Consider the following 8,759-nt stretch of genomic DNA (forward strand, 5'->3'; position numbering starts at 1 on the left):
ATAGACGTTGTTTGGAGGGAAGCATATGTTGCTCTAAAACCTTTATATACCTTTCAGCATTCACAGAGCCTTCCAAAACATGCAAGCTGCCCATACCGTATGCACTTATGCACCCCCATACCATCAGAGATGCTGGCTTTTGAACTGAACGCTGATAACATGCTGGAAGGTCTCCCTCCTCTTTAGCCCGGAGGACATGGCGTCCGTGATTTCCAACAAGAATGTCAAATTTGGACTCGTCTGACCATAAAACACTATTCCACTTTGAAATAGTCAATTTTTAATGAACCTTGGCCCACAGGACACGACGGCGCTTCTGGACCATGTTCACATATGGCTTCCTTTTTGCATGATAGAGCTTTAGTTGGCATCTGCTGATGGCTCGGCGGATTGTGTTTACCGATGGTGGTTTCTGAAAGTATTCCTGGGCCCATTTAGTAATGTCATTGACACAATCATGCCGATGAGTGATGCAGTGTCGTCTGAGATCCCGAAGACCACGGGCATCCAATAAAGGCCTTGTCCCTTACGCACAGAGATTTCTCCAGTTTCTCTGAATCTTTTGATGATGTTATGCATTGTAGATGATGAGATTTGCAAAGCCTTTGCAATTTGACGTTGAGGAACATTGTTTTTAAAGTTTTCCACAATTTTTTTACGCAGTCTTTCACAGATTGGAGAGCCTCTGCCCATCTTTACTTCTCAGAGACTCTGCTTCTCTAAGACAAAGCTTTTATAGCTAATCATGTTACAGACCTGATATCAATTAACTTAATTAATCACTAGATGTTCTCCCAGCTGAATCTTTTCAAAACTGCTTGCTTTTTTAGCCATTTGTTGCCCCCATGCCAACTTTTTTGAGACCTGTGTAGCAGGCATTAAATTTTAAATGAGCTAATTAAGTGGATAAAAGTGTAAAATTTCTCAGTTTAAACATTTGCTACGTTATCTATGTTCTATTGTGAATAAAATATTGGCTCATGTGATTTGAAATTCCTTTAGTTTTCATTTTATTAAAATTTAAAAAACGTTCCAACTTTTCCGGAATTCGGGTTGTATTAAACAGATATGTTTTTTATTTACTCTTGAAGGCAGGCAAAGATGGGATGGTATAGAGAGTAAGGGGTAATGAGCTCCATAATTTAGGAGCATTAACACTAAATTACCTTGCACCTACAATAGGCAACTAAAAAACGAGGGACTGACAAATGGCAAGTTCAGAAGGTCTAAGACACCGTTGAGTTCTTTGAACTTATGTAGAGTTAAAGGGGACATAATACACAGATTCAACCAATCTCATGTTAATCTTGAGTACATGTTGAGTAGTTTTAGAGCCATGAGCCATGCCCAAAAAATCTTAACCTGTACAAACATGGAAGGAGTGTATTTGGCACAGTATTTGTATTTTTTTTTAAACTTTGGCTATGTTTTACATGATAATCCAACTCTTTAACAGTGTAAATGTTAAATGTAAAACTCAAATGCAAAACTCAGAATGCATGGAGTAACTTAGACCTCCCTTTAATGTAGAGGTAATTCTATGCACAGATAATTATAATCATCAGTAAGAATTATTTCTATATTTTATAAGAGTATCAGACATAAAAAAGAATGCCGAATGTACAGCTCTACTTGTATATAGTTTACTTAAGTGCCTCAAACACCTATTTATTGCTTGTTTTGTGATCAAAGTATTTCAGGCCATCAGTGAACGGGCTGTGCATGGTCCACAGGAGGAGGTTTGAGAACTTTGTGCCAGGGATGGTTGTCTGAAGTCACAAAAGTTTTGGTGTTTGAGGGAGTAAACAGGAAACACAGTTGAACATCACCACCAATCGTTGCCCAAGAGAGCGGAACAGAATCATGGCAGAAAGGAATGGTGGGCAATTAAAAGCACCCTCGGCGGCCACAGTTGCTATTACTGTAAATTCCTCAGTGTGCAGCAGCCACAGCATGTGCTGACCCAGTCAGAGTGTTTTCTTCTGAAGACCCATCATCCCTGCATTAGCTGCTCATTTTCAACAATCAGATAACCTATAATGCTAAGGCTCTCAAGCTTATCTGAATCACTGAAATGAACTATACAATATTAATTAAAGCTAGAGCAACACCGAGGCTAATTTCATAGCTGGCATATTATGTGTCCTAAATAAGCACAATTTAATAATGTTTTTACACTGTTTGTATAGTTTTACAAAATCCACAAACTAGTGGAAACGGAAAAAATGCACAACATAGTTTTTTTTATTGATAACAATTAATTTCAATAATAATTAGATAATAAGAAAATATTCTGTTACAAAAAAGTAATATTAATAATTAAATATTTAATTACTATAATAACAATTATTCTTATTCTTATTATTATTGATCATCATCATCATCATTTGTATTAATATAAATCAACCCCTGGTGCATAAAAGTTAGTTATCTTTAGTACTTAAAATTGTATGTATATACAGTTTTCCAGGAGACAAAATATATAACTTTCAGATTGTAAATTACTTTATATATATTATTTTTGTTGTTGTTGTTGTTGTTGTTGGTTTTTTTTATGAGGGCTTCGGGGGAAAAAGTAATAGTGCATCCATTGTTTTGAATTTCTCCATAAAACAACAAGGCTTATCTGGGAGCTGCAGTCCTGTTACACATGCAACATATTTGGCCCACGTCACTGGAAACTAAATGGAATATTAGCATCTACCAGAAAACAAAATTCCATATCCCTCATGTTCGCCAGAATCATTTATCTGCAATCAACACTGCAAAGGTAACCTCACTGGACTATGGAAAGCATACTTTTACTCTCTGGCACAGTAAACAAAAACAACCACTGCGAATATTTACTCTACTGAAGAAGAACATTGATTCCTGGCTTCCTCTGTTACACCCCAAATAGTCCTTTTTAAGGGAGGAAATGCCCTGCAGTGACCCTGTTTTTGAACATTTAGAGATGTAGCGAAAATCCATAGCACTGGAAGATGTTTTCAAATGTGAAAACAGTAATGGAAATGGACTGCGAAATACTGTTAGTCAGAAAAGTTAACAACTAGCTGAACCTGTGGCCTATATTTTGATGGTAGAAAGGAAGGGAAAAAACATACAATTTAACAGTGCATTGCATCTGAATTATCATATAACATCTCATTATTTAGTTATTTAAATTTTAATTAAACCTCATTCAAATACTCTTGTAGTGTCAGTTCACACTCACTGCCATATTATACATTTATACCAAGGAAATGCTCACATGGACTCTAAGAACTGCATGTGAAGGTGATCATTTGTTAGCAGTACTTAAATCGAAAAAGAACAGTCTTTGTGATAAACTGCAATCTGTTTAATTAAAAATAATGAAACTGATTACTGGAAGATGATTTACCGCTATGGAACATTTCTTGTTGTCAGCAGAGTTTTTCATCTCGGCTTTTGCAAAATGTTGAATTAATCTTCGTGGGACAACACACGCTCTCTGTCTCATTTGCCGGATTTAGGTCTTCTCTGGCTGTCGACAGAAAGTATAGATTTTATCAAGGCGGTCACATGGATTAATCTTCTGCGATTGGATTACAAGGAGAGAACAAGGCCTTCGATATGAAAAGAACCAAAAAACCTCTTTAATTGCATTACGGCTGCAGAGAGTCTGCAATTAGCCCGCTGTCTGTGGAGAGCCTGCTTGACTTTTATTGGCTAAGCAAATTTGATGAAAGTTTGTGGTTTTGACCTTTTTGGTGCATTAAGCAAGAACACAGGGCAGGCCACAGCAGATAAGATGAATAAGAATGGAGGAAGAGGAGAGAGTGAGCTCCATAAGTAGAAGGAAAGAGACGGAGAAAGTGTTATCAGTGCTGAATATCTTCCTGTATCAGGAGCTCTGGGAGAAGGAGTGCGGAAATTCAGAACAGGTCATCTCTCTCTCTCATCAGCCATGGATACACAGACCGGAATAACTGAGTTTTGGAGGATGACCGAACCACAAATAAAATACAACACAAGATATCCTGCAGCTGATTTTATATGACTTATCCTCAGTTTATATAGTCTTATCCTGGGAAATACTATGCTAGACATCCTAAAGATCTAGTCTTCCCTAATTAAGTTGCTTTATTATAATTAATAGAAATCTATCAAATTAATTGTTACTGTACTGTTCATATCTCTTTCAACCCTCAGCATACATTTAAATAGGCTAAAATAATAGAGAAATCAATGGAAAAGGTGGGAATTATTTCATCTATCAGAAATACTAACAACAAATGTCATTTAAATCATTATTTGTAATTAAAATGCAAAAGGTCTGGTTTCTAACATAGCAAACACAGAGGAGGTCGCAAGGGATTTTTAAGAGCATTAAATATTATTCAAGACAAATAGTCCTAATTATTTTTTTAGCCAGAAAGTCAATAAGCTTCCAGTAAATTTTCTTTAAAATATTTGAATGAAATTTAGTCAGCATGTTGCAGCTAGAGATCATCTTTAAGTTAATCTTTTTTTTTTCAATAACCCCATACATTTTAATATTATTGCTCTACTAACTCATGCAATCTCTGTTCATTATAAATTAGTATCAGTCCTGTTACTGTTTGCCTAATGTGTTTTTGAAATCTCAGTCCTGAAAAGCAATTATACAGTAACCTGAGAGACTCCACTCTCAGCACCTTATTGCACTGCAGGGGAGAGTTAAAGCATTGGTGACCCATTAACTTTGACCTTTCACCTCCATTCATCCTGAACTGTGGCATTCCAATAGTTTATAGTTTGATTAGAGATTTTACCCTCAATACACTCTGATATTGGTTGGTTCTTTGAATAAAGTTTTCCTGTCTCTTCCAGTCTGCGTCCATCTATCACTTGCAGAAGCTTGTAATTTTCTCTCCTTCATTCATTATTTTCTCTCCCAAGATTAGACAAACTGAAGCAGAATAAAGCGTCTAATCTCCTTGCAGGCACTTAATTCCTGCTGTCTCCTGCGCATGTAGTCTGTCTGTCTTTCAGACTAATTGGCGTCGTTCCCTTATTTTTTGTCTTTCAGCAATTTTTCTTTATAAGCAAATCATTAAAACCTTTTAATTTCAATACCAGGTCAAGGGTGCATTGTTTCATTTGCTCTGTAGGATTACATATTGTGTGCTTAAGAGTCTTTTCGCATGAGAGAAAAGAGAGAATTGAATTTTACTCCCTAAACCTCCCTAACAAAACTATACCCAATTTGTCATTGTGAAATAAAAAAATGAAAAGTTTTTTATATATATATATATATATATATATATATATATATATATATACAGTACAGACCAAAAGTTTGGACACACCTTCTCATTCAAAGAGTTTTCTTTATTTTCATGACTATGAAAATTGTAGATTCACACTGAAGGCATCAAGGGCTATTTGACCAAGAAGGAGAGTGATGGGGTGCTGTGCCAGATGACCTGGCCTCCACAGTCACCGGACCTGAACCCAATCGAGATGGTTTAGGGGTGAGCTGGACCGCAGACAGAAGGCAAAAGGGCCAACAAGTGCTAAGCATCTCTCGGGGAACTCCTTCAAGACTGTTGGAAGACCATTTCAGGTGACTACCTCTTGAAGCTCATCAAGAGAATGCCAAGAGTGTTCAAAGCAGTAATCAAAGCAAAAGGTGGCTACTTTGAAGAACCTAGAATATGACATATTTTCAGTTGTTTCACACTTTTTTGTTTTGTATATAATTCCATATATAATTCCACATGTGTTAATTCATAGTTTTGATGCCTTCAGTGTGAATCTACAATTTTCATAGTCATGAAAATAAAGAAAACTCTTTGAATGAGAAGGTGTGTCCAAACTTTTGGTCTGTACTGTATATATATACAGTCATGCCCAAAAATTTGGACACCCTTGGTAAATATGATCAAAGAAGGCTGTGATTAATCTGCATTGTTAATCCTTTTGATCTTTTATTTTGAAGTTTTATTTTGAAGTGAAGTTTTAAAAAAATCACAAAAATCTAACCTTTCATTGGATAATAAGAATTTAAAATAGGGGGGGGGGATATCATTATGAAATAAATGTTTTTCTATAATACACAGTGGCCACAATTAAGGACACCCCTAGAAATTCTTATGAGTAAAATAACTCTGAAGTATATTCCCTTTCATATTAACAATTTTGAGTACCCCAAGGTGATTAAGAACATGAAATTATCCAGCCATTGCTTTCTGTTTTACAGAAATATAAATAGGGGGAAAACAAAGCCCAAATGCCCTTAATCATCCATCACAATGAGAAAAACCAAAGAATATATTTCTGATGTGCAGCAAAAGATAATCGAGCTTCACAAACTAGTGAAGTGGCTTTAAGAAAAGAGCTACAGCAGTGAAAATTCCCATTTCCACCATCAGGGCAATACTTAAGAATTTCCAATCAACATAAAATGTTACAAAACTGCCTGGAAGAGGACATGTGTCTATATCGTTCTAATGCATGGTGAGGAGGTCAGTTTGAGTGGCTAAAGACTCTCCAAGCACCTACACCACTACATGTTGTTTAGGAGGGTTTCAAGAAAAATTCTCCTAGCTCATGTTGTATTTTTAATGTTGTGGGCCTATATTTCTGCTAGAGGTCCTGGACATCCTGTTTAGCATCTTTTACATGGCATCTTTGATTCTATCAAATACCAACAGATAAAAAAATCAAAAATTGACTGACTCTGATAGAAATCCAGACTTACAATATTCCAAACACAAACCTCAAAAACAACACAAAAATGGGTCACTGGGCACAAACCAAAAGTTCTGCTATGGCCATTCCAGTTCCCTGACCTGCACCCTATAGAAAATGAGAGGAGTGAACTGAAGAGGAGAAGCACCGTCATGGAGCTGGGAATCTAAAGGGTCTGGAGTGATTCTGGATGAAGGAATGGTCTCTGATCCCTTGTCAGGTGTTCTCTAACCTCATCAGGCATTATAGGAGAAAAATTAGAGCTGTTAAACTGGCAAATGGAGGTTTAAAAAATAATTCAATAAAAGGGTGTCTTTAATTGTGGCCAATGTTTTGGCCAAAAACATTTATTTCATAATGATATTTCTCCCCATTTTAAATTCTTATTATCCAATGAAAGGTTAGATTTTTGTGTATTTTTTAAATAAAGGATCAAAAGGATTAACAATGCAGATAAATTTTCATAGCCTTCTTTGATCATATTTACTAAGGGTGTCCATATTTTTGGGCATGACTATATGTATATGTGTGTGTGTGTGTGTGTGTGTGTGTGTTTGTGTGTGTGTGTAATATACTGACAAGACTGTTTGTTTATTTCCGATTCCAAGATTCAGATTTAGGTTTGTGGATATCCTCTTCTGTAATATGTAATGTATAACCCCAATTCCAGGGAAGTTGGGACATTTTGTAAAATGCAAAAAATTAAGAATCTGTGATTTGTTCATTCTCTTTAACTTTTATTTCATTGGCAAAAGTACAAAGAAAAGATTTCCAAAGTTTTCAATGACCAACATGAATGTATTTTGTTAATATGAAGAAATTTTGCTTTAAGTGGCTGCAACAAACTCCAAAAATGTTGGAAAAGAGGCATGTTTAACATTGTCACATCAACCTTCCTTTTAATTACAATGTTTAATTGTTTGGGAATTAAGGATACCAATTGTTTAAGTTTTGCAAGCATCATTGTTGTCCAGTCTCGCTTGATACAAGACTTCAGATGCACAGCAGTCTGTGATCGTTGTTGTAAACCATGCTGTTGTAGCACATGCAAGATGAGACCTGGGATTGTCTTGTACAATCCCAAAATATGCTTCCCTGTCAATAGTACCTTTGCACATAGGGCAGTTACTCATGATGTTTGCTCTGACCACAGACTGTTGTTGCAACTTGAATATCTGTTACTCTAGAAGAAAGCTATATATCAGTTCTATGCAGTGATGCTGGTGGTTTCTCTGGGCCAGAGCTCATCTCATATAGTCAAACATGTTAAAGAATAAATAAATTGTCATTGTACAAATTTGGCACAAAGTGACGAGCCATGATCCAGCTTTGCTTGCAAAGTCTGAGATGTTCCTTTTATAACCAAACATCATGCCTTGACCATTTACCAATTCACATACTGTGAACTGTTTCAAAACAGTTGAAGTAAATGTGTTGTAGCCGTCAAAAACTAATTTTCTTCATATTTACAGACTACATTTACATTGGTCAGTGAAAACTTTGGAAATCTTTTCTTTGTAATTTTGTCAAATAAATAAAAGTTAAAGAGAATGAACAAATCAAAGATTCTTGATTTTATTGCATTTTGCAAAACGTCCCAACTTTTTTGGAACTGGGGTTGTACTAGGCACTACCCTGGAAAGAAAAAATGAAAAATTTGTCAGAAAAATCTTGGCTGATGTATAAAATCTCAAACTCAACGCATATGCAACCTTTATCATGGAACACTTCACTGAACCTTCAGACAAAAAAATAAAATAAAAAAAAAATAATAATAAAAATTGCATATGTGTTGAGAATCGAATTTTACACATCAGGCTTTTGTGACTCAATACTCAAGGTTGGAAAAACAACTCAGTTTTATTGAGACCCCAAAAATAAATATGCTGTTTGGTGCAGCTGCTGATACTTATAAAAGAAGATGAAATTCTGATAGCTTCTGATAAATACTACTTGTCAATCTATATTTCCCAATATGTCTTGTAAGGACTTTATTGTTATAGTGTGCATATTTGAACTTTTTCATATATATTAGTCACTTACAATCAAAAGGACAGTTTTGT

Source organism: Carassius carassius, chromosome 3 (genome assembly GCF_963082965.1).
Source record: "Carassius carassius chromosome 3, fCarCar2.1, whole genome shotgun sequence".
NCBI classification, from domain to species: Eukaryota; Metazoa; Chordata; class Actinopteri; order Cypriniformes; family Cyprinidae; genus Carassius; species Carassius carassius.